We start from the raw sequence: 24535 nt of genomic DNA, 5'->3' as shown, positions 1-24535 counted from the left end.
TTCCCAACAATATAGAAAATAAAATTAGAATCAGGTTTATTGTCACTGATGTAAGTTGTAAAATGTCTCGTTTTATGCAGGAATAACAAATTACTGTAAGTTACAATATAAACATCTAGATAAGTCATGCAAAAGAGGAATAGCAAGGTAAAGTTCATGGACCATTTAAAAATCAGATAACAGAGGGGAAGAAAATGTCCTAAAATGCTGACTGAGTGTATTCAAGCTCCTGTACCTCCTCCTTGATGTTAGTAATAAGAAGAGGGCATGTCCTGGGTGATGAGGGTCCTTGAAGATGGATGTCACGTTCTTGAGATACAGCTTTTTGAAGATGTCAATGACGTTGGGAGAAGTTGTGCCCCTAACAGAGCTGGCTGAAGCTACAACCTTCTGTAGCATCCTGTGTATTGGCGCCTCCATACCAGGCAATGATGCAACCAGTCAGAATTATCTCCATGGTACATCTGCAGAAATTTGCTAGAGTCTTTGGTGATATACCAAATCTCCTCAAACTCCTAATGACATACAGCTGCTGGTGTGCAGCCTTTGTGATTGACTATAAGATAATAAGACATAGGAGCAAAATTAAGCCATTTGATCCATTAAGTCTGCTCCTCCATTCCATCATGACTGATTTATTATCCATCTCAATCCTATTCTCCTTGTCTTCTCTCAGTAACCACTGACACCCTAATTAAGCAAGAACCTATCAACCTCTGCTTTAAGTATACTCAGTGATTTGGCCTCCAGAGCCATCTGTGAAAATGAATTCCACAGATTCACTACCCTCTGTCTAAAGAAATTCCTCCTGATCGCTGTTCCAAATGGATGTTCCTCTTTTCTGAGGCTGTACCCTCTGGTCCTAGATACACCCACTAAATGAAACATCCACTCTATCTTGGTCTTTCAGTATTCGATAGGTTTCAGTGAGATCCCCCCTCATTCTTCCAATTTCCAGTGAGCACAGTCCCAGAGCCACCAAACATTCTTCACATGTTAACCCTTTCATTCCTGGAATTGTTCTCATGAACTTCCTCTGGACCCACCCCAAAGTCAGCACACCTTTCCTTAGATAATAGTCTAATTCTGAATTTTCCCTCCATTTACAAAATAGTCTTCATCTTTATTCCTTCTACCAAAGTGCATTACCATACATTTTCCTACATTATATTCCAAAATATTACATTCCATCTACCAATTTTATGCCGATTCTCCCAATCTGGTTGAGTTCTTCTACAGACTTCCTGCTTCCTTAACACCACTTGCCCCTTCCATGTATCAGAATCAGAAACAGGTTTAACATAAGTGGCATATATTGTGAAATTTGTTGTTTTGCTGCAGCAGTATATTACAATACATAATAATAAAAACTATGAATAAAAATAAGAATTATATTATATATATTTTTTTAAATAAATAAATAGTTCAAAAAGAGAGGAAAAAGTAGTGTGGAAGTCAGCATGGATGCATTTACTACTGACTCCTCAGTTAATGAGAGGGCACCATGGTTGGGAACCCCTGTTTCTGAGGAATCACTTTTTTAAAGGTGTACTTAGTGCTGAAGAGGCTTGGTCCCATGATGAAGCTGGCTGAGTTTACAATGTTTTTCCAATCCTGTGCAGCGCCACCCCCCCGCCATATCGGACGGTGATGTCAGCAGATAGAATGATCTCTGTTGAATTTTTCAGGTGCCTTTGGTGAGATACCAAATCTCTTCAAACTTCTAATGAAATATAGCCATTGTAATGCCTTCTTTGTAGCTGCATCAATATGTTGTGCCCAGGATAGATCTTCAGAGATGTTGACACCCAGAAACCTGAAACTGCTCACCCTTTCCACTGCTGATTCCTCGATGAGGACTGGTGTGAGTTTCATAACTTCCCCTTCCTGAATTCCATATCAATTCCTTGGTCGTGCTGACATTGAATGCGAGGTTGTTGTTGTGACATCACTCAACCAGCTGATCTATCTCACTTCTGCAGACCTCCTCATCAGCAACTGAAATAGTTGTGTAGTCAGCAAATTTATAGATGCTGTTTGAGCTGTGCCTAGCACTTGGGTGCAGAGAGAGTAGAGCGGTGGGATAAGCATGCATCCTGGTGATGCAACAGTGTTGATTGTCAGTGAGGAGGAGGTGTTATTTCTGATCCCGGTGTCCTAGTGAGGAAGTCGAAAATCAATTTGCAGAGAGGCATGCAGAAGCCCAGGTTTTGGAGTTTGATGATTGGAACTGAGTGTGTTATTGTGTTGGTCACTGAGCTGTAATCAATAAACAGCTGCCAGACGCAAGTCCAGGTGATCCAAGATCGAGCGTAGAGCCAGTGAGAAATTATCCACTGTCGACCTATTGTGACGATAGGCAAATTGCAGTGCATCCAGGTCCTTACTTAGGCAGGCGTTCTGGCCGTGACCAGTCTCTTAAAGCATTTCATTACACTAGATTTGAATGCCACTGGGTGATAGTCATTGAAGCAGCTCTCCCTGCTCTTCTTAGGCACACGTATGATTGTCACCCTTTTGAATCATGTGCAAACCTCCGACACAGCAGTGAGAGGTGGACAAGCTCCTTGAACACTCCCACCTACCTTCCTATCACCTGCAAACTTGCCCACATAGTCATCAGTTCCATCATACAAATCCTTGACATATGAAAAGAAGCAGCCCTGCCCCAGCACCGATCCCTTCAGAACACCACTAGTCACTGGCAGCCAGCCAGCAAAGACCCCCTTTATTCCCACTCTTTGTCTCCTGCCTGAGAGTCAATCTTCATCTATTCTAGTATTTTTTCTGTAGTACCATAAGCGCTTGTCATGCAAAACAGCCTCATGTGTGGCACTTCATCAAAGGCTTTCCCTGAAAATCCAAGTAAACAACATCCACTGACTCTCTTTCTCTATCCTGCCTGTTACTTTCTCAGATTTGTCAGGGCAGATTTCCCCTTAAAGAAACCACACAGACTTGGGCCTAGTTCATCATGTGCCTCCAGGTACCCAGAAACCTCATTTTTAATCATTGATTCCAATATCTTCCCAACCAGTGAAGTCAGGATAACTGGCCTTTAATTTCCTTTCTTCTGCATCCTGCCATTCTGAAAGACTAGAGGGTCATTTGCAATTTTCAGTCCTCCAGAACTATTCCATAATCTAGTAATATTTGAAAGATCATTACTAATGCCTCCACAATCTCTTCAATAACCCCCTTCAGAAGTCTGGGGTGTTGTCCATCTGGTCCAGGTGACCTATTTACCTTCAGACCTTTCAGCTTCCCAAGCACCTTCTCCTTTGTAATGGCAATTACACTCACTTCTGCCCAGTGACACTCTCGAATTTCTGGCATAATGTTAGTGTCTTCCACAGAGAAAACCGATGTAAAATACTTGTTAAGTTTGCCTGCTATTTCTTTGTCCCCCATTACTACCTCTCCAAAGTGATTTTCCAGCAGCCCAATATCCACTCCAGATTCTCATTTACTCTATATATCTGAAAAAAATACTTTTTGTATCCTCTTTTATTTTACTAGCTAGCTTTCTTTCCTGTTTCATCTTTTCTCTCCTTATCGCTATTTAGTTGTAATCTGTTGGTTTTTAAAAGCTCCTAATCCTCTAACTTCCAACTCATTTTTGCTCTATTATATATCCTTATTTCCTTTTATGCTATCTTTGACTTCTGTTTGACCCCTCAGTCTGCCTTTGAGTAAGTTTAATTTTTGAAGTTACAAATACCTGCCTATATTCTCTTTCCAGAACCTCCTCTCCACCTATCCTATGTCTTTGATACCAATATGTACCAGGACTTCCAGCTGCTCTCTCTCTGCCTTTGCAATACCGTGGGTCTGACCTGAGACATCCCTGACCCTGGTACCCAGGAGGCAAAATACCATCTGTGTGTTTTTTCCACATCCACAGAATTTCCTGTCGACTCCTCTGGCAATGGAATCCCTTGTCACTACTGAACTCCTCTTCTCCCTCCTTCCCTTCAGAGGCACAGAGCCAAACAGTGCCAGAGACCTCACAAACAAGAGAAAAACTGCAGATGCTGGAAATCCGAGCAACACTCACAACAAAAGAACTCAGCAGGCCAGCCAGCATCTTTGGAAAAGAATACAGTCAATGTTTTGCCCCAAAACCCTTTGGCAGGACGGAGGATTACTGGCCCGCTGAGTTCCTCCAGCATTTTCAGAGTGCCAGAGACCTGTTCACTGCAGCTTCTCCCGGTAGGGTTTATTGAGGGGAATAGCCACAGGGGTCCTCTGCACTGGCTGCCTGTTCTCTTGCTCTCTCCTGATAGTCACCCAGGTACCTGCCTCCTGCAACTTAAGGGAGACTACCTGTAGCTTCTACCTATCAACTCCTCATTGTCCCATATCAGCTGAAGATCAAAGGTTTCAAAGGTTTTAAAAGTACATTTAATGTCAGAGAAATGTATACAATATACATCCTGAAATACTGTTTCTTCACAACCATCCCCAAAAACAGAGAAGTGCCCCAAAGAATGAATGACAGTTAAATATTAGAACCGCACAGGTACCCAGCTCCCTCTCCCACGCGTAAGCAGCAGCAAAGCAATGACCCCCTTCCCCACCAGCAAAAAAAGCATCAGTGCCCCACACTGAGCACTCAAGCATGCAGCAAAGCATGAATAAAGACACAGACTTGCAGTACCCTAAAGACTACTCATTCACCCGGTAATTCAACATACCACAGGCTCTCTCTCTCTCCCTAATAAGGGAAAAAGAGGTGTCTCCGTTTCACAGCGAGAGGGAAGATATAACAAACAACTCACTGATTTGTGATGTTAGAAGTCGATTCTGTCACTTTTTCTGAGCTCAATCCGATCATTAGCTGCAACGCCAGTTCCTCAACACGACTTCTAAGGAGCTGTATTTTGATACAATTCACGCAGAGATAGTTATCAGGGAGACTGGAAGACTCCCAGAGTTCCCACATTCCACACAAAGTACACTGACTCTGAACCTTTTCTCAGTGAACTAGTTATGGGCTAATGGACAAAGAAAGAGAAACAAAAACTTACTAGAAACTTACTTAGAACCTCTGCCTGTCTTGCCCAAGCCTGTCCTTGCTGAAACCTGTTGAGTGAAAGCCTGACCACTCTAACACTGGCCCACTCCAACAGTGGCTGCTCTCCTTATACATCCCTTCTTCTTACTGGCTCAGATAAAACTTACTCCCAACAAGACTTGTTCTTCTGCAAGTGTTCCAGCCTTGCAATCATGTCTTTCTCTCACTCACCGCTTCAAATTATGACACATTCCTGTCGAGAGGTGATCTTTAAAAAAGGCTCCCTCCTTGTAAGCATCTCTCTCTCTCTCTCACTTGATTCTTCAAACTCACTCACTCACCAATCTGTTAGACCCAGGCTAGATTATCTGAGATGTTGACACCCAGGAACTTGCAACTGCTCACCCTGTTGTGGATTATCATGAACTGGCAAGCTTAATTGATACCTTTGGGTCTGTTTTTGGTCCATGCCCATAGTTAGAATAAGTTTGGGAAGATGAATTGTTTAGCTGTAGTACTACCCTTACCCATTACTCAGTCAACAAGTATAAGCAAGGGAAACTGTATGCCCAATGTCGAGATATTATGTTCCACTTGAATCTAGATCCTTATCTATCAGCACTAGAAGATTAATTGATTAGCAAGAAGATAAAAAATTATCACAAGTAATGGGAATGCATATGTGAAGGTCCATAAGATTCTCCCCACCTACAAAACTACCTTATGCTTTTTCTTCATTGTTACTATGCTATCATGTTTTGCAATGAAGAAAATAGAAAAAAATTGGAGGGCAATTGAAGGCGTAGGTCAGACATTTTGTTGCAAGGCTAGCAAGCAATAGCTCTGCTTATAAGACTTTAGGGTTCAAAGTGGACAAGAAAGAAAGAAAGAGTACAACATCTTGCCATCACTGTTCTGGTTAGGTCATTGCATTTCTTGCAAGAGCACCATTCAGACCACAACATATCCAAGTTTGAGGTTTGAGACATTGGAGTGGAAGATTCAGACTGGCCTTGCATCCATAAGTCTCCTTCCAAAACCTCATTCTCATAAATGGGTAGTGTCATAAAGTCATACAGAACAGCAACAGACTGCCAAATCCCACCATCACACACTCATTCACACCAATCCTACTTTATACACTCCACATTCCCACCTTCTACCCCCAGCACACACCTAACTAATCTATTAATCTGCACATTGTTAGTAATCTGGGAGGAAACCAGAGCTCCCAGAGGAATCCCATGTCAACACAAGGTGAACTTGGTGATTCTACACAGACATCGCCCGGAGTTTGGGTTGAATTTAGAGCTGCAAGGAAGCAGCTCTCCTAGCTGTATTACTGTGCCACACATACCAACATTGTCTTTTCTGTCCATAAGAAATGAAACATTTGAAACAAGGAGATTTTATGAAGGTGCAGGCATTAAAATTGGGGGAGGGGAGAGTGTAATTTACCTACACCGAACTAACTGATTTCACACAATAAAGTTCTGAACCTCATATGCATGACTTATTTGGTGAGACAATAAAAAGCCAGTTGAATGTTTCCTTATAAATGAAGAATGGGCTATGTTTCAGAATACTTTACTGCCTCTGGTGACATGTCATGGTATATAGACAGAGACATCTGTTATTGCTAAGTCCAGCATTTTTTGTTATCACCAGTCTTATGGCTTTAAAAAGGTGAAGAGCTTTCTCCTTGAACAACTGAGTAACTTGCTAGATTGCCTCAGATCCTGATAATGAGACAGCCACTTTGGAGTTGGACAGGAGCCTGACTAAGTAAGGACACTTGGATTCCTTCAGTAGTGTTAACTAGCTGGGTTTTCACAACGCTTCTTATGCTCTCAATCTCCTCACTAACTTTCAGTTCCCTGGCCCTGATTACCTCATTCTCACCATGGATGTCCAGCCCCTATCCCCTTCTATACCCCATCAAGAGGGCCTTAACGCTCTCTTCTTCTTTCCTGACAATAGACCTAACCAGTTGCCCCCGATCACCACCCACATCCATCCAGTAGAACTGGTGCTCAAATGTAACAATTTCTCTTTCAGCTCCTCCCATTTTCCCCAAACTCAAGGCGTAGCCGTGGACACTTGCATGGGCCCCAGCTAAGTTTGCCTTTTTGTTGGCTTCGTGGGTCAGTCCACATTCCAAGCTTTCCCTGGTGTTCCTTCCTCACCTCCATTCAGGGCCACAAACAGTCCTTCCAGGTAAGGCAATACTTCACCTCTGAATCTGCTGGGGCCATGTACTACAACCGGTACTCCTGATGTGGTCCCCTCTATACTGGTGAGACCTGACATAGATTGGGGGGGGGCACTTTGTTGAGCACCATCACTCCATTTGCAAAAAAGCAGGGTTTCCCAGTGGCCAACAATTTTAATTCCAATCCCCATTCCTTTTCTGACATGTTGGTCCATGGCCTCCTTTACTGCCATGCTGAGGCTACTCTCAGATTGAAGGAACAACACCTGACATTTAAACTGGATAGCCTCCAACCTGATGGCATGAGTATCAATCTCTCCAGCTTCCTGTACTTTTCCCCCTCTGCCCTCCCCAATCTCGCCCCCATTTACCTTTTCTCTACTCCTCACCTTCCTATCACCTCCTCCTGTGTCCATTCTCCTTCCTTTTCTCCCATGGTCAACTCTTCTCTCCAATCAGATTCCTCCTTCTCCAGCCATTTACCTTTTCCACCTATCACCTCCAAGCTTCTTACTTCATCCCCTCCTCCACCACCCACTCAGCTGCACCTATCATCTTTTAGTTTGTACTTGCCCCCCACCACCCCACCCTCTTATTCAGGCTTCTTCCCCCTTCCTTTCCAGTCCTGATGAAAGGCTCTGAGCTGAAATGTCAACTGTTTATTCATTTCCATAGATACTGCCTGACCTGCTGGCTTTCTCCAACATTTTGTGTGTATTGCTCCGAACTTCCAGCATCTGCAGAATCTCTTGTGTTTTTGATTTTTCACACCAGTGTACAGCCACATGGTCATTTTCACTAATATTTCACTTCTCTTTTCACTTTTATTTCAAAAGTAATTCATGTAGTCATTTAGTCATAAAGTATGCAACAGAGAGAGATGGGTCTTCTATGCTAACCATTTTGCCTATCCACACTAAATCCCATTTTTCTCAATTAAGTCCATATCTTTCAATATCTTGTCTACTTAAAAGCCCACCTAATTGTCCTTTAAAAGTAATTTTTGTTATCTGACTCCACCACCTCCTCTAGCAAGGAGTTCCAGATATCAGCTACTCCCTCTGCAAAAACCTTCCCATCAAATGCCCTTTAAAATTCCTTTTCCTCATACTAAACTTCTGCCCTTTTATTTTTGATACTTCTCTGATGGGAAAAAGACTCAGCCTAGCTACTCCCTCTCTCCCTCTTGCAATCTTATATATCTCTGTCAGGTCACTCTTCATCTTCTTTTTTGTTCTAGAATAAACAAGTCCTGCCTACCCTATGGAATAGCTGTGCCTATTTCATTGGGTATATTTAAGGCAGAGGTTAATAGGTTCTTTATCAGTCAGGGCATCAAAGGTTACTGTTGCAATGAGGCGTAGGGGAGCGGACCCAAGTGCAGAACACAGGCACGGAGAGCGGGTTAAGGTTCTTACGCAGACTTGAACATTGACTTGGACTCGGTGCCCGGACTTGGACTTGATTGGACACCGAGCCTGGACTTGGATTTGACTTGGACATCGAGCGACAAAACCAAACAACAACAGACAACTCGTATCGTGGCTCGGAGCAGCGGCAAACAGCCTGCAATACTCAGCCAGACACAAGGTGACAAAAACAAACAACGACAGACAATTCATATCTCGACTCCAGGTAGCTCATGAAGTGGCAAACAGCCAGCAAAACTCAGCTGGATGACAGGCTCTCGACTCGACCCAGGAACAGCAGATTTCAGGCTCTCAACTCGACCCAGGAACTGCGGGTGACAGGCTCATGATTTGACCCAGGAACTGCAGACAACAGACTCTCAACTCAACCCAGGAACAGCAGATGACAGGCTTTCGACTCGACTCATTCTTGGCAGTCCGGAACGAGCATAGCCGCACTGCTGAGGTGACGAACCAGCAGCGAGTAGATGTAAGCCAGAGTTTTTATGCTGCCGGTTCGAATGAGGATCAGGTGCCCTCATCACGGAGCCCGGTGGAACATGGGGAAAAGGAAACGAACTGAAATGAGAAGTCAACAGACCAGACCGTGACAGTTACAGGGACAAGGCAAGGAAACTGTGGTTGACAGGAATAATAAATCAGCCATGAAGGAATAGCAGAGCAGTCTGGACGGGCGGAATGCCCTAACTCTGCTGTTATATTTTACGGCCTATACAATAGCTCCCCACGACTAATGTTCCCCAACCTAGGCAAAATCTCTCGTAAATCACCTGCACTCTCTCCAGCCGATCCGTACCCTTCCTACAGTTTGGAGACCAGAACCACACACAGTTTTTTTATAAAGTTTCAACATAACATCTTAACATACCTTCTATCCCCTGACCTATCTATCTGATTTCTGACCTTAAGGGATCTGTTTATCAACATTCCCTAGTGCCCTCATTTACTATACTATATTTATCTCACTGTATGTGACTTCTGAAAATACACCAGCTTCTGGTTGTTAGGGTTAAATTCCATCTGCCAATACTCCACCTAACTTTCCATCTGAACTGCATCCTGTTGTAGCCTCAAATAACCTTCTTCATCATCCACAACACCATCAAGTTTCGTGCAAATTTAAGAATCTATGTTTCAAACTACCGTGGATTATTAATCCCATAACACCACTACTATAGTGTTTACTCTTATTTTGACTTTAATTTTCTAAGTGCCAGACACTTTAAATCCAACTTTAGACAAATACAATATGAGCCTTGAGAGCCAATTTGAATCATAGGCTGACCTTTGGGAATGATCTGACCTGATCTGTGAAGTGATTATACAACATGGTCTTAAAAGTCAAGCCAAGCAACAGTCAGTACTTTACAAAACAAGGTCAGGCAGTCTCAGCGCAGATGCTGAAATCATTTCTGTCACAGAGAGAGAGCAGACAGTTAAGGGAAACAACAAAGAGCTGGAGACTCATCTAGCATTTGCCAATCATTACTTAAGGTTTGTATGTGTGGAGGAGTGTTTTAATGTTTTCTATCTGGTCAGTCTTTTCAAAAACCAGATGCCTGTTGATTTATTGCAAGACCTTTGACCTCTGTATCAACAGTACAATCTATGGATTCTCGTCCACAGCAAACTTGGACATATGCGGGTCAGTATCACATCTTGTAGAGTTGTCTCTCAAAGTACCTTCCAAACTAATGAATGACCCTAAAGTGCAGAAACTGTCACTGCTGCACAGATGAAGTAGCTACCCAATACCCATCAAGAAAATAGCCAGCCTAGTAACATTTCCCTTCATGGTGATGGTTTAGGAATGCTTTCTGGTCAGGACACCTGTAAACAGCTGGTTGCCCAATCTCCAAACAGCTAATCTTCCTCAGCCCTGCACTAAGGTGATGGGCTTCTACAGAGTTTCAAACTTCCCAACCTTTGCACCAACAGACAGAACACAAAATACTCCGCAGATGCTGGGGTCAAAGCAACACTCACATCACGCTGGAGGAACTCAGCAGTTCGGGCAGCATCCGTGGAAACCATCAGTCAACATTTCGGGCTGGAACCCTTCGTCAAGACTGAAGAGGAAGGGGAAGGGAAGGGAAGGGTCTCTGCCCTTTCCCTCTTCAGTCCTAATGAAGAGTTCTGGCCCGAAACGTTGACTGACCATTTCCACGGATGCTACCCAACCTGCTGAGTTCCTCCAGCGTGTTGTGAGTGTTGCACCAACAGACAGACTCTGCTCCCGAAGTCTGGATGCCAGGTCTCCCAGCAACATAAACTGCTGAGTGGCAGGAGGCTTCAGGTGGAGTGGAATCAAAGGAAGAAATGGAATTTATGTCTCAATCAGAGATGGGTGAATGGAGAAAGTGTAGACTTCTCCTGTGGTTTGAAGCACAGCCTTACATACTGCAGTGCTGCAGCTAGAAGAAAGTGGTATTGTAGCACCAGTTTTCTAAATTCACTTCTGACCTCTGGTGATGTCTCTAAGGTTTTCTTGCTCACCCTGTGACCACTTTTCTTAATATGTTGTAGTTTCCTCTATCTGCCGGAGACAAGCCGTATTGGTCAGTGAACTAACCACAGTAAATTGCACTGGAAGGCGAATGTGAAGGAAGGTGAATCACTAATACTATCAAAATCTGGAGGGGTTGCTGGGAAATGTGGGGTGTGTGATAGTTTATGTGGACTCAGCCTGTTGCTGTGTTGTATGAGTCAATAGCTCATTGCAATTTGCTCACTCTATTTATCACATGTGCATCAAAACATACAATAAAATGTGTCATTTGTGTTAACAACCAACGCAGCCAAGGATACATTGAGAGTCGTCTGTAAGTGTTGCCACACATCCGGTTACCTACATAGCATGCCCACAGAGCAACACAGAACACAGCAAGTGACAAAATGTGCATGAGTCGCAACAGGTTGGTTTGCAGGTGCAGCAGGCTATCAAGAAGGCAAATTGAATGCCGGCCTTCATTGCTAGAAGATTTGAATTTAAGACCAGGGAGGTTACGCTGCAAATGTGAGGCCATACCTGGAGTACTGTGTGCAGTTCCGGTCTCCTTACTTGAGGAAGGATATATTGGCTTTGGAGGTGGTGCAGAGGAGGTTCACCAGGTTGGTTCCAGAGAAGAAGGGGTTAGACTATGAGGAGAGAATGAGTCGCCTGGGACAGTACTCGCTGGGATTCAGAAGAGTGAGTGGCGATCTTAAAGAAACATATAAACATATGAAAGGGATAGATAAGATAGAGGCAGGAAAGTTGTTTTCTCTGATAGGTGAGACCAGAACTAGGGGACATAGCCTCAAGATTCAAGGGAGTAGATTTAGGACAGAGATGAGGAGGAAGTCCTTTTCCCAAAGGGTGGTGAATCTAGAATTCTTTGCCCAATGAAGCAGTGGAGGCTACCTCGGTATATATACTTAAGTCAAGGTTGGATAGATTTTTGCATAGTAGGGGAATTAAGGATTATGGGGAAAAGGCAGGTCGATGGAGATGAGTCCATGGCTAGATCAGCCATGATCTTATTGAATGGTGGAGCCAGGTAGCCTACTCCTGCTCCTATTTCTTATGTTCTTATGTTCTAAAATAATAATGGCAAATTAAGCCCCATTCTTTCCACCAAGCACCCAATGGATTCTGGCCATCAGGCATCAACTTCCAATCGATCTCCAGGCTTCAAGCTTTGGTCTGGTCTCCACGACTCTCCGATCGCTGAACACTTGGTCACAAACTCCAGACCTGCCAATGACAGGATCCCAAACTCTAGACCTCAATTCTGGTCTCACCAATTCACATACTTAGGGAGTGATCAGCCCTTATTCCTCCCATCTGTATGGATCACTAATTCCAGAAGCCGCCAACAATTTGCTGTCCCTGGGCAGGAGGGGCTGTTCACCAGCCTTCATCCACATTGTTCTGGTGGCCTGACATCTGTTTACAGATGTCCCACTTCCAAGTCGTTGGCTTGAGAGAGTGACTGTATTATATGCCATACTGTTCTATGTTTAAACTGTACTTCAAAGATTTCAAAGGTATATTTATTGTCAGAGAAATGTATACAATATACATCCTGAAATACTTTTTCTTTGCAAAAATCCAGGAAAACAGAGGAGTACCCCAAAGAATAAATGACAGTTAAATGTTAGAACCCCAGTATCTCCCCAGCAACCCCCCCCCCACACATGCATAAGCAGCAGCAAAGCGATGATCCCCCTCCCCCACCGACAAAAAAGCATCGGCGCCCTCCACCGAGCACTCAAGCGTGCAGCAAGGCAGCAATAAAGATTCAGACATGCAGTACCACAAAGACTACTCGTTCACCCAGTAATTCACCATGCCATAGGGTTGGGTCTCTGGGCACACAGCCAGCAGCCAGCAACCAGCTTGCTGCTTTCGATCTTCCATCTCCCACAACACACCAATCTCCTGCAACGGCTCCGATCTCGAGTCCACCGGCCTCCAGAGCCACGAAATCCCAGAACCTGAAAGCATGATAGTCCTTGGTATATCAAATAGCGGCCAGTCGTGAGACCCTGACAGCGGGTCCCGTTCCTGCAAAGAACCGAAGTCAGCCTGTAATTCCAGGTCAGGGTCTTCAAAAGAACCCTGAAAGGGGAAAATAGAGACAAAAAAACATTTGGTATTTTGAAGAGTCTGTTGTGTAGTTAGTATGGCCGGCTGCCAGGGTAGTTGTGAGCAGTAACAGGAAGTGAAAGGAAGAGGAGTGTGCCCTACGATTTAATGGTCATTATTCCTTTGCCTTAGTGTGTAATGCAAGAGTCTGCTGCAATTGCCTGGCATTCCTGCATGTCGGTTGTGAGCTGTTTGTACTTTATTCTCCGTGTCCTGATTTTATTTGTTTGGCACATTCAAAGCTGTACACTGCAAAGTGATGATGTTAGTTACTTGTGTCAGATTTGTAGATTGTCCAGTTATTTATTTTGGAAGCCTTGTAAAGGCTGTGCGCTGTCTAATATAAAACCTCACTCCTCACTCCCACTCTCCTTTTTTTAATCAAATAATCACTGATTAGTCTTTCAAGAAGAACCTGCCTTAACTCACTCGAGTCAACCCCCTCAAAGCGATTCTCTGTACTGGTTTTCGTCTGTATAGTTAACCGTCAAAATCTAAATCTGGATAGAACTGGGCTAATTTGGGAGTGGCCATTGTGGGAGGGGCCAGTGTTAGAGTGGGGAGGCTTTGGCTCATAGAAACTTCAGTGAGATGAGATGGAGACTGTGGATATTTTGTTTTTCATTCTTTTTTTTTCTTTCTCATTCCATTTTTTTTCTTTCTCTTTCCACAATTAGAGCAGCGGGAATGCCAGGCCCGTTAGTGGAATGCTCCTCTTGCGGGAAGTGGGACGGCAAGGAGATTTCCTGTGTCACTGACAACTACACCTGTAAGAATTACATTCATCTGCAGCTTCTTTCAGACTGTGTTAAGAAGTTGGAGCTAGAAATTGATGAACTTTGGATCAATTGGGAGGCTGAGAATTGATCAATAGGACAAACAGGGAGGTCATTACATACAAGGTGTGGGACACGGGTAACTGAGTGACCAACAGAAGAGGTAAAGAGGGTAGTCAGCCAGTGCAGAGTACATCTACGGCCATTCCCCTCATCAACAGATATACTAGTTTGGATACTGTTGGGAGGGATGACCTGATAGAGGAAAGACACAGCAGTCAGGTCTCTGGCACTGATTCTGATTCTGTAGCTCAGAAGGAAAAGGGAAGAAGATGTGAGATATAGTGAAAGGGAATTCAATGGTTAGGAGATCAGATAGGAGGTTCTGTGAATGAAAATGAGATTTCTGGATGGTATGTTGCCTCCCAGGTGTCAGGGATATCTCAAATTGAGTCCATAGCATTCTTCAGTGGGAGGGTGAGCATCCAGAGGTCGTAATCCACGTTGGTACCAATGACATGGGTTGAGAGGTCGATGAGGTCCTGCAAACTGAGCTCAGAGAGTTAGGTGCTAACCTGAAGGACCTCCAGGGTTGTGATCTCAAGATCACTACCCATGCCATGAGCTAGTGAAGCCAGAAACAGGAAGATCACACAGCTTAACATGTGGCTAAGGAGATGGTGCAGGAGGGAAGGCTTCAGATTTTTGGATAAATAGGATCTCTTCCAGGGAAGAAGGGACCTGTACAAAAGGGACAGTTTGCACCTGAACTGAAGGGGGATTAATATCTTTATGAGAAGGTTTGCTAGTGCTGTACAGTGTTATGTTTCGTAACTCCAGAAATTAATTGAAAGAAAAACACAGCAGCCGCAATATGTTTTGTCCACTTACTTCTTCTCTAGTGAGGCAGGTGCAGGTGATGTTGTGGCAGAATGACGTATTCCATTCATGTACTTCTTACATGTAACCCATAATCAATTATGTAAACAATGAAAAATGCTTAATCAAATAATATACTTACAAAAAAGATTTAGTGCTTTCCCGGTGTATATGATGAATAAACTCTTTTTGGACTTCCAGCTGGGTACAGGTATTGATTAAAACCGATGTTTCGATGACAAACTCTGCCATTTTTATCAGGGATGATGCCTGCGCTTGCCTGGTCTGGTGGAATTTATACTTCCCTCCTGATTGGTTAGTACTCATCCAATCAGGTTTCCACTCTCCCACCTTGTTTACATTTGAATTCCAGTTCTTACTTAGAGCGAAACCTTCGTCTTTGTTAAAATTCTTTTCCTCTAGTTTTATTTCAATGGCTTCCTTCACCAGGCAGTCCCAAAAGCCATTGGTGCAGCTCAGTAGTCTTGTACCATTGAAGTCAACCCTAAGTCAACCCATTGTCAACCCTATGGCCACTACATATGTAGTGTTCTGCTACCGCCGATTTCTTAAAACTGATTCCTTAAAAGGGCTGACGGAAAAACCAGAAAATCTAACAATGGGGAGGGGCCTTTGGTACATTGGCCTTTATTAATCAAAGTATTGAGTATAAGAGCTGGAATGTTATGATGAGGTTGTATGGTGAGGCCGAATCTGGAGTATTGTGTTCAGTTTTGGTCACCAAATTACAGGAAGGATATAAATAAGGTTGAAAGAGTGCAGAGAAGGTTTACAAGGATGTTGCCAGGACTTGAGAAACTCAGTTACAGAGAAAGGTTGACTAGGTTGGGACTTTATTCCCTGGAGCGCAGAAGAATGAGGGGAGATTTGATAGAGGTACATAAAATGATGATGGGTATAGATCGAGTGAATGCAAGCAGGCTTTTTCCACTGAGGCAAGGGGAGAAAAAAACTAGAGGACATGGGTTTAGGGTGAAGGGGGAAAAGTTTAAAGGGAACATCAGGGGGGGCTTCTTCACCCAGAGAGTGGTGGGAGTGTGGAATGAGCTGCCAGACGAGGTGGTAAATGCGGGTTCTTTTTTAACATTTAAGAATAAATTGGACAGATACATGTATGGGAGGTGTATGGAGGGATATGGTCCGTGTGCAGGCAGAAAATGGTTTGGCACAGCCAAGAAGGGCCAAAAGGCCTGTTTCTGTGCTGTAGTTTCTATGGTTTCTATGGTTCTATGGGCCTGTCTCTACCCTCTGTCTTCCCTATATTTCTACAGTTTTTGGAAGGATCACCAGGATCTGGAAGAAATACCAGATTAATACCATCCACAAACCAGTGAGGAAGCTCAGATCACAGTTTATGCAGATCAAAGATGACTTGGGACTCAGGACAGCTAGTGTTTACAGGATTCCCTGTGAGTGTGGAACAGCATTTATCAGCCATACGGGATGCATGGTGGAAACCCGTATCAAAGAGCACAGGAGGTGCATCTGTTTGGGTTACCCAGAGAAATCGGTGGTAGCAGAACACTGCATTCACAATGGCCATTGGATTGACTTCGACCGTACAAAACTACTGTGCCACGCTAATGGCTTTAGGGATCGCCTGGTAAAGGAAGCCATTGAAATGAAACTAGAAGAAAAGAAACACAGAAACATAGAAGAATTACAGCACAATACAGGCCCTTCGGCCCACAATGCTGTGCCAAACATGTACTTACTTTAGAAGTTACCGAGGGTTACCCATAGCCCACTATTTTCTAAGCTCCATGTACCTATCCAAGACTCTCTGAAAAGACCCTATTGTATCTGCTTCCACCACTGTCACTGGCAGCCCATTCCATGCACTTAACACTCTTTACGTAAAAAATTTACCCCTGACATCTCCTCTGTACCTACTTTCAAGCACCTTAAAACTGTGTCCTCTCATGATAGCCATTTCAGCCCTGGGAAAAAGCTTCTGATTATCCACATATGATCAATGCCTCTCATCATCTTATACACCTCTATCAGGTCACCTCCCATCCTACATTGCTCCAATGAGAAAAGGCCAAGTTCACTCAACCTATTCTCATAAGGTATGCTCGCCAATTCAGGCAACATCCTTGTAAATCTCCTCTGCACCCTTTCTACAATTTCCACATCCTTCCTGTAGTGAGGGGACCAGAACTGAGCACAGGACTCCTTGTGGGATCTGACCAGGGTCCTATATAGCTGTAACATTACTTCTTGGCTCTTGAACTCAATCCCATGGTTGATGAAGGCCAATACACTGTATACCTTCTTAAACACACAATTAACCCGCGCAGCAGCTTTGAGTGAGCTATGGACTCCAAGATCCTTCTGATCCTCCACATTGCCAAGAATCTTACCATTAATACTATATTCTGCCATCATATTTGACCTACCAATATGAACCACCTCATACTTATCTGGGTTGAACTCCATCTGCCACTTCTCAGCCCAGTTTTGCATCCTATCAACGTCCCGCTGTAACCTCTGACAGCCCTCCACACTATCCACAACACCCCTAACCTTTGTGTCACCAGCAAATTTACTAACCCATCCCTCCACTTACTCATCCAGATCATTTATAAAAATCACAAAAAGAAGGGATCCCAGAACAGATCCCTGAGGTACACCAGAATTTTAACAAAAACTAAGGAGTTGTTCTAAGTAAGAACTGGAATTCGATTGTATACAAGGTGGACAAGCAGAAACTGTTTGGATGAGAACTAACCAATTAGGAGAGATGGACTGCAGAGATTTAAATACCATTGGACTAGACATGCCTGATGAAGCTGGCAGAGTTTGTCATCAAAACATCATTTATAATCAATACCTGTACTTGGCTAGAAGCCCGAGAAGAGTTTTTTCATAATATAGTTACAATATTACACATATACTACTGAAATATTTAATACCTCATCCCTGCTTAGCTCTAAACTCCAACTCTATATAGAATGCATTTCAACTCAAATAAGTTTTGTATAGCCCTCTAGTCATTATACTATATAAATTTTACTATGCTGTGGATATCTATTGCGTAGTTATATTATATAGTATACTCACTATATAATATATAGTAAGTGTGTGTATATAGTGTGTGTGTGTGTGTGTGTATATATATATATATATATATATACACACACACATACACAGTATACTGTATAATACAGTTGCTCTATAGATATTCACAGCATAGTAAATTTTAAATTGTCCCATTCAGGACTAAAGATTTAATTGCTCTGCAGGATTTCTTACTCTTGGGGGAGAACATCTTTCCTGACAAGTGGGGTTCAATCTGTGGCTGTGAAACAATCTCGGGTTGGGGAGCCTCCTCTGTAGTGTTTGTAGGAGTTGGCTCAGGGACTGCAGGAAATGGTGCTGACAGCTCTGGATACCTTTCTTCTGGACATGCTGGCATTCTAAACAGTGCATGGCAAGCTGCTTGATCTGCTGATCTATCCCAGGCTACCAGACAGAACTTCGAGCCAACACTTTCATTTTGTCCATTTGCAAATGACTGGCATGTAGCTCCTCCAGCACTTCAGCTCTCAGCTCGAATAGGATAACAACTGTTAATCCCTGCATAAGGCAACCACCCATTAAGGGCAAGTTCATCCTGGGGCTGGTAAAAATGGGGTACTGGAATTTCTACTGCACATTCCATTCATTTTGGGCTGCCATGTAGACCTGAGACTGTGTGGAGTTTTTTTTGCTTTTCCTTTGGATCATCTCTTCCATAATAGGGAGAGTTTCGATTTGCTTTAGGTAGAATATGTCAAGAAGGTTCGTAGAGCACCCTTCTGTGGATTGAAACTAGACATCAGTGGTTGATGATTAGCAATGAGGGTAATCTGTCTTCCATACAGGTACTGGTTGAAATGATTTATGCCCCAAACTAGACTCACGGCCTCTCTGTCAATCTGTGCATATTTTTTCCCTGCAGCAGTAAAGGAACATGATGCAAAGGCTATGTGGTGTTCACGTCCATCTCTCATAACATGTGACATAACTGCACCAATACCACAAGATGAGGCGTCATAGTCAAGCTGCACTTGACGATGTGGATCATAATGTGTGAGTACAGTGTTCAACGTCATTATTTCCTTTATGTTTTTTAAAAGCCACCTCCCACTGTTTTGTCCATTGTCATTTCTTCCCAACCTGTTGTAATAAGTTCAAGGGGTGGAGCACAGTAACTAGGTATGGCATGGACCTGTTATTGTAATTGTCAAATCCCACAAAGGACTGCAACTGTGACACACTCCGTTGGCCTTGGGGCATCCATCACAGCTTGAATTTCCTGAACATCCTTGTGTAGACCCTGTGCATCAATGGTGTGACCACAGTGAATGATGCTTGGATTAAATAACTCACACTTCTTGCATCGTTCTCTGTGCCCGTAATCTTCTAATCTTTTTGACACTGTCTTAAGATTTTAGAGATATTCCTTGTCATCCTCACTGGTAAGAATAGTGTCAACTAGGTAACACTGAGTGCCTGGACAGCCTTACAGGGCCTGGTCCATAGCTTTCTGCCAGAATGCAATAAAGCCCTTTTTCAGTGGGCAGGGGATATTGATCTACTTCCAATACTGGGTTGATAGTGACCTTAAAATCACCACATTTCCTGACAGACCCATAATTTTTAGCCACTGGGAACGATAGCGTTGCCCGTGGACTCCACTCAAACTTAAAAAGAACACTTAAGAAGGAAATGAAGAGAGCTAAAAGAAGGCATGAGGTTGCACTACCAGACAAGGTGAAGGAGAACTTCAAGGGCTTTTACAGATATATCCAAAGCAAACGTATAGCCAGAGACAAAATTGGTCCTATGGAAGATCAGAGTGGTAATACATACATGGAGCTAAAAGGGACTGGGGAGATCTTAAATGGCATTTTTACATCTTCATTTACTTACGAGACGGACACAGAGTCCATAGAAGTGAGGCAAAGCAGCAGTAAGGTCATGGACCCTATAACAGATTACAAAAGAGGAGGTGCTTGCAGTCTTGAGGAAAAACTAGGTTTAGTGACTCAAAATGCTAGAGGAACCCAGGTTAGGCAGGTTAGGCAGCATCTGTGGAAATGGATAAACAGTCAACATGTCAGGCCAGGACAGTTCATCGGTACTCGAAAGGAAGGAGAATGAAGCCAGAATAAGAAGGTGAGAGGAGAAGAAGGGATACAAGCTTGAAGGTGGTAGGTGAATCGAGGTGGGTAGTGGAGGAAAATGAACTAAGAAACTAGAAGGAGGTAGGTAGAAAAGTTAAAGGGCTGGAAAAATAAGGAATCTGGAGAGGAGAGTGGACCATAAGAGAAAGGAAAAGAGGAGGGGCACTGGGGAAGTTGATAGGCAAGTGAAGAGAAGAGAAAAAATAAGTGGAAGGGGGCAGAGTGGGGAATTGAAAAGGGAGGTGGGAAAAATTACCAGTAGTTGGAGAAATTGAAGCTCATGCCATCGGGTTGGAAGCTACCCAGACTATATGAGGTGTTGCTCCTCCAGCTGAGAGTGGCCTCATTGTGGCAGCGGAGGAAGCCAGCAGAAGTGGGTTTGATTTCAACATTTGAGAGACATTTGAATAGATACATAGATGGAAGAGTGAGAATTGTATGGAAACCTATGGTCTAGGTGCAGGGCAATTGGACTTGGCAGATCAATTGTGCAGTATGGACTAGATGGGCCGAAGGGCCTGTTTCTGTGCGGTAATGTCTATGATTTATGACTATAACCTGCAGGAGATTGCAGAATTGTTGGGACAGTGTGGGAACAAGGAATGACATGTGCTGCAGCCATTAGTACCCAGAAGGTACCCAGCAACCAGTGGATCAGATGATCTAGTTCAATGCCTCACCCAAAACAAAAGCTCTCACTGATAGTGCTCTATTCTTCTGGACTATGTAGAAATAAGTAGAATCTTGCGTGGCAGTAACAGACCACTCAGCCGAAAAGATCCATGTGTGTACTTGTGATCCAGTGAGCATCTGCCCTCCTTGTATTTACCACATATGTAACTATTTCTTTCCTAATTATATTTCTTGACATCTCACTTCAATGGCTCCATGTTGTAAAACATTCATAAATGACAACAGTCCTCAAAAGATCAGATTCATCACAGAACTTTTTCTGTTTATTGACTAATTTATATTTAAGCCTCCTAATTTTGAATACCCCACAAGTGGAAGCTTGGGAGTAAATCAGGCTGGATGTAGTCACTGATTATAAAGTCAACATGCCTTTGGCTCACAACCTCACAACCAATTTGGCACATGGGTCTTCATAAATTTTGGCATACTGGCCTTCATAAATCAAAATATTGAGTACAGGAGATGAGATGTTATGTTGAAGTTGTATCAGATGTTGGCGAGGACTAATTTTGAGTATTGTGTGCAGTTTTGGTCACCTACCTACAGGAAAGATGTAATTAAGATTGAAAGAGTACTGAGAAAATTTACAAGGATGTTGCTGGCTTTGGAGGACCTGATTTATAAGAAAAGATTGAATAAGTTAGGACTTTATTTCTTAGAATGTAGAAGATTGAGAGGATACTTGACAGAGGTATACAAAATTATAAGGAGTATAGATACAGTAGCTAGCAGGCTTTTTCCACCGAGTTTGGGTGGCACTACTACCAGAGGTTATGGGTTAAGGGTGGAAGGGGTATAGGAAAGGAAACTTCTTCACTCAGAGGATCGTGAAGGTGTGGAATGAGCTGCCGGCACAAGTGGTGCATTCATGCTTGATTTCAAAGCTTAGGCAAGGTTTGGATAGGTACATGGTCCCGGTGCAGGTCGATGGGAGTAGGCAGTTTAAGTGTTTCAGTATGGTCTAGATGAGATAATGGGCCTGTTTCTATGACTCTATGCTGACCATTATGCTATGTACACTAATCCCACAGCTGCATCCACTTTATATCCCCCTATACCTGTTCATTTAAGTACCTGTTCAGATGCTTCTTAAATGCCGTTACTTTTTCCCTCCCCCCCCACACCTGCTTTGGCAGCTCATTAGCTACAACAGTTCATTAGCTGCCAGCTACACTTCATTTGAAAAATATACCCCTAACATCCCCTTTAAAATTCTTCCCTCTCACCTTAACCCCAATCCCTTTAGTTTTAGACACCTGTATTATGAGATGCTTCTCATAAATTTATATACCTCTGCCATGTACCCTCTTGGTCTCCTTTCCTCCTGAGAATGTGACCTAGCCTATCCAATCACAAACAAGAAGTATCTCAACTCATATCTATCACAAACTGCTGAGTTCCTCTAATATTCTGCGTGTGTTGCCCAACCTATCCAATCTCTCATTATAACCCATGCTCTCCAATCCTGGCACCATCCTGGTGAATCTTTTATGCACCTCTCCAGTTTAATCACGTCATTTCTGTAGTGTGGCAACCAGAATTGCATGCAGTACACCAAATGCGACCTAACCAACGACTTGTACATCCGTAATATGATATCCAAACTCTCATAGTTAATGCCACAGCCATATACCTTGACATATACCTTGTTCACTAACTTATATACTGATACTGTCACTTTTAGCAAGCTGGGTACTTGTAACCCAAAGTCTCTTTTTATCTGAAACACTTCCCAAGCCCCTACGTTCACTGCTTTTTTTTCATCCTGCCCTGGTTTATCTTTCCAAGTATGCATCACTTGCCTGAGTTATATTCCAACAGCCATTCACTTGTCCACTTTCCCATCTGATCAAGATCCCTTTTTCCGAAAGCAAATGAAGTTCAGTCAGTCCTACCTAAGAATATACCTGCCTCTAGCAAACATGAATTGAATGGTCTGAGCACCTGTCATTCTACTGTTACTGCATTCAATATGGAGTTCAGGATCCAGATGAGCCAGGATTGTCCAGTTTTACATTAAGGATTCCACCTCTGCAATCCAACGCTCAGCAGACCCAGCATGGAATCAGAATTACAATCCACAAATTGGAGCCAGGTAGGAAGAATGAAGTTCAATTACCTCTTTTTCTTTAAAATAATCTTTTAAATGGCATTTTAGTGCTTCAATCAATTTTTTTTAATTTCTTGTTTAAAAACTCTTTCATCTTTTTACTTTATAATCTTTGAAAGTAATTTTAATTATTTTTGGGTATCTCTGAATATCAGAGACATCTTAAATCTTTTACAATGCCTTGAGAAAGCTTTAACGGGGGTGAGGCTCCAGTTCCAGCCTTGCCTTCTGCCAAAAGCTAACAGACTGTGGCTTTGCTAAGCTTCGTGCATCCTGGGTGTTGAAGGCAATCTGCGTTAGGAGTTAAGTAGATCCACACTAGCTGAATGTGGTCTGGCAGTGAACTGCAGATATTGGGTCTGGGGTTGGGCTGAATCGAGCTCAACATAACTTATCTTTTCCATTTAATCCCAGGTTGCTCAGACCATTGGGATAGTTATGCTTTTTTAGTCACTGTGCCTTATTTTAAAAGATAGCCTTGCCTTGGTTGCAAGCATTGAATGTGCAAATATAGCAGTGTTGGATATTGCACTCCCTTTCTGAAATTAGCTTTTACTGAAGTCATTTTTTCCTTTTAACTTGACCAGCCAATCTGTTCTATAAGTTCTCTTTGTCCTACAGCTATCCTTTAATAGATCTCTGCACATTTTTATCATGCTGATCTTTGCTGTATTATGAAGCTCAGGTTTATCATAAACATTTTTTGTGTTTCAGATTCTTTAGGCATTCACAGAGCTGTTGTTTTGAATGTGCTTCCTTTCCCCCTCATGGTTAACTCCCTTCTGAGATCACTTTCGAAACAAATTCAATGTCAGCTTGGTTCACTTAGTAGCCTGTACTTCTGAGTCAGACATCATCGGTTCAACTTCTCCACAGCAGGACTTGGCCACCTCAGCCCAGCATTACAGTTCTTGTCTTTGTTCACTTATGTGGGGATGCTGGCAACTCTACATTTTTACCCTGGGAAAGTAACAGTGGGTCTTCTTGAACCTCTGCAGTTCTCATGGTGGTTCCACAATGTGTCAAATATAGAGTTTCAAGGCAACATTTAGAAGATAGAATAGAAGTAACTGCTCTGGGAGGTGCACCAGGGGATGATGGTGCTTCTGTAACCTTGGTGCTTTCTTGTCTTCTTCAGTTACTGTGTAATCTCTGCACTTTCCAAAGGATCTGTGTTTACGTGGCATATCCAATTGAGGACTGTCTGCATATTCATGTACACTCAGAAGATCCAGTGTCAGAGGTTGAAGCAGAGTGCTTCAAATTAAAAATCTGAAGGACCAGCTTTATTCATCATATATATTTATATGTACTAGGAATTTGGTGTGGTGTATTGGCATGACAGGCAACAAAAATCAACAACATTGAACAATTGTATGAATAAAAAAATATAAGAAATAAACTTAGAGATTGAACTATGGATATAGAATAAAATGTGCACCAATTAATAGATATCATTATAAACAGCATTATAACAAATGGTTTAAAGTGTTTATAGTGTAGTGCAGAAACTGAGGTAATAGAGTGGGAGGCAGGGGTGGTTAACTAAAATAGCTGATCAGATTAATTGTTGAAGGCACACATATTACAGAA

The sequence above is a fragment of the Mobula birostris genome, chromosome 1, assembly GCF_030028105.1.
Source record: "Mobula birostris isolate sMobBir1 chromosome 1, sMobBir1.hap1, whole genome shotgun sequence".
Classification (NCBI taxonomy): Eukaryota; Metazoa; Chordata; class Chondrichthyes; order Myliobatiformes; family Myliobatidae; genus Mobula; species Mobula birostris.
Note: the sequence above shows the minus strand (reverse complement) of the source record.